Source organism: Myotis brandtii, unplaced genomic scaffold (assembly GCF_000412655.1).
Source record: "Myotis brandtii unplaced genomic scaffold, ASM41265v1 scaffold680, whole genome shotgun sequence".
NCBI classification, from domain to species: Eukaryota; Metazoa; Chordata; class Mammalia; order Chiroptera; family Vespertilionidae; genus Myotis; species Myotis brandtii.
Window position 1 is genome coordinate 24,096 of NW_005370658.1, and position 3,222 is coordinate 27,317.

A 3,222-nucleotide genomic window follows, 5' to 3' on the forward strand; every position below is an offset into this window, starting at 1 on the left:
TAGAATGGAACAACACAAAAGGAATTGATCCGCACGGTCAACGCCTTTCATGTGGGCATTGTATTCCTTGATGCAGGTAGGTTTTACAATATTCTCTCCCGTTTTTCTTTTTTTTTCTTTCCTGTCATCGAGACAGAAGTGTCATGGATCGTTGATATCATTCGGACAACTCGCTTGTCTTTCCATGCTAGGAGAAGAATATCGCCTTTTCTGGAAAATATTATGTCACCTTTCTTCATTCTTGATGTCTTCATTTCCAAATTTGGCGGTAAACCTCTACTCTCCCTAATAATCCCACAGACTCTAGTTTTGTTCTGTAGCAGCAATTCAGCAGTAGATGTAGCATTGTAATAATTATCCTGGTAAATATGGTGCCATATGCCAAGATAGGGTCCAAGGACTGAAAGAACAGTTTCTTGCAATTTCCTTCCTCCAGCTGGGACTTGCACGTGGCAGTGAGAGGACCCTGTCCTTTCATTAGTCTGAGGCTTGAACCTGGCCAAAACACCGTAACCGTGCCCCACAGTGGACAAGACTGTGTTGACATCTAAGGTCCATAACAGATGGCACGTGAAAAAACGAGAACACTCGTGAGCGGTCCTTAACAGATGGCGCGCGAAACACGAGAAAACTCCTGAGCAGTACGCAATGTGTTAAAGTCTCCAACTATAATAGTGAATGTATTTATTCCTCCTTGCAGTTCTCTCAGTGTTTGCCTTGTGTATTTTGCCCCTGTCTGTTTTGCATGTACACATGAAGAATTGCTGTGTCCTCTTGGAGAACTAACCCTTTTATCATTATGTAATGCCTTTTTTTATCTCTGTGAATCTTACCTGCTCTGAAGTCGGTTTCGTCTGAAATTCATACACCTATGCCAGCTTTCTCTTGTTGGTGTGGTATATCCTTTTCCATCCTTTTAATCTGTCTCTGTCTTTATAAGTAAAGAGTGACTCTCATAGGCAATATATAATTGTTGTTTTATTATCTACTGTCACAGTTTGTCTTTTCCTTATATTTAGACCATTCATGTCTAAAGTAATTACTGGTATCATTGAATTAACATCTACCATATTTTTTACTGTTTTCTATTTGTTGTCTTTGTCTTTGTTTCTTTTTTGACTTCGATCTTTGTTCTGCCTTCTCTGCCTTTTTGTTGCATTTGAAGTAAATATTTTTAAATTAAATTTATTGTGGTAACATTTGTTCATAACATATAAATTTCAGGTGTACAACTTTATAATACAACATCTGTATACACCTTTGTGTGTTAACCATTTAAAGTCACCATCCTCACCTGGCCAGTGTGGCCAGTGGTTGAGCATAGACCAGGGGTGGGCAAACTTTTTGACTCGAGGGCCACAATGGGTTCTTAAACTGGACCGGAGGGTCGGAACAAAAGCATGGATGGAGTGTTTGTGTGAACTAATATAAATTCAAAGTAAACATTATTACATAAAAGGGTACGGTCTTTTTTTTTTTAGTTTTATTCATTTCAAACAGGCTGGATCCGGCCCGCGGGCCGTAGTTTGCCCACGGCTGGCATAGACCTATGAACCAGAAGGTCACGGTTCGATCCTGGTCAGGGCACATGCTTGGGTTGCAGGCTTGATCCCCAGTGTGGGGCATGCAGGAGGCTGCTGATCAATGATTCTCTCTCATCATTGATGTTTCTGTCTCTCTCTCCCTCTCCCTTCCTCAATGAAATTAATAAAAATATAGTTTTTTAAGTATATGTATTTTTTAAATAAAATAAAGTCACCGTCCGTCCATTACCATGTATTTGACCCCCTTAACTTTCTTTCTCCCCACCTTTGCTAACCACACATCTATTGTCTGTATCTATGAGTTTGTTTTGTGTTGCTTTTTATTTTATATCCCACATATGAGTGAAATCATATAGTTATTGTCCTTTTCCATCCGACTTACTTTATTTAGCATAATACTCTCAAGATTCACCCATGTTGTCGCAATGGCAATATTTCATCATTTTTATGGCAGAGTAATAGTCCATTGTATATATGTATCACATTTTCTCTATCTTCATCCATCGAAGAGTACTTAGCTTGTTTCCAAGTCTTTGCTATTGTGACTAGTGCTGCAATATACATAGAGGTATTATGTCTTTATGAGTGTTTTCAGATTTTTCAGGTAGATACTCAGAAGAGGAATTTCTAGGTCATGTGGTAAATCTACTCTTAATTTTTTGAGGAACCTCCATATTGTTTTCCATAGTGGCTGTACTAATTTACATTCCCAGCAGTAGTGGGCCCTTCTCTGCCTTTTATTGAGCATTTTATCTGATTCAATTTTTCTCCTCTCCTAGTATACCGTTTTACATTTTTTCAGTTGGGCTTGAGTTTGCAGTATACACATACAACTAACCTAAGTTCTCTGTGAAGTAACTCTGTACCTCTCTACTGGAGGTACAAGAGTATTTCCAATCCTTCCCTCCCTGTCTCTTGTAACATTGCTGTTATTCATTTCACTTATCTATAAGCTATAATTACTGAATATATTGTTACTATTAGGACTTTGAACATCGTGTTATTTGTCAGATTAAATAACAAAAACAAATTATTTTACTTTCATTTATTCCTTCTCTAACACACTACCTTTCTTTATCATTACCTTCTTCCTGACAAATTTAACATTTCTTACAAAGCAGGTGTACTTTATTAGGTGACAGATTCCCTAATTCTTGTTTGTCAGAAAGTCATCATTTATCCCTCTTTTTTTATCCTATACTAGAGGCCCAGTGCACAAAATTCATGCACGGGTAGGGTCCCTAGGCCTGGCCAGCAATCAGGGCTGATCTGTGGGGTAACTGGCAAGATGATGGGGGGGCCCCCAGCTGGTCACCTGCCTTGGCTGGCCTGGGGCCTGCGGGCTGGAGGCAGCTCCTGCATTGAGCATCTTCCCCCTGGTGGTCAGTGTACATCATAGCGACCAGTCATTCCACCGGTCGTTTGGTCAATTTGCATATTAGCCTCGGGTAGTCGTTCAACCAGGACACCAGGAATTCAACTGGGAGACCAGGAGTTCGACCACTTGTTATGACATGTGCTGGCCACCAGGGGGCGGCGTGGAACATGGCAGGCAACCGCGACACAGCAGGTGGCAGTGGAGGCGCTGCTGGCCCGAATAGGCCCCAACCAGAGCGGGACCACATGGGATTGTGGAGCAGATGAGCAGGCGGCACCCTCCAAGGCAGGGGCCCAACTG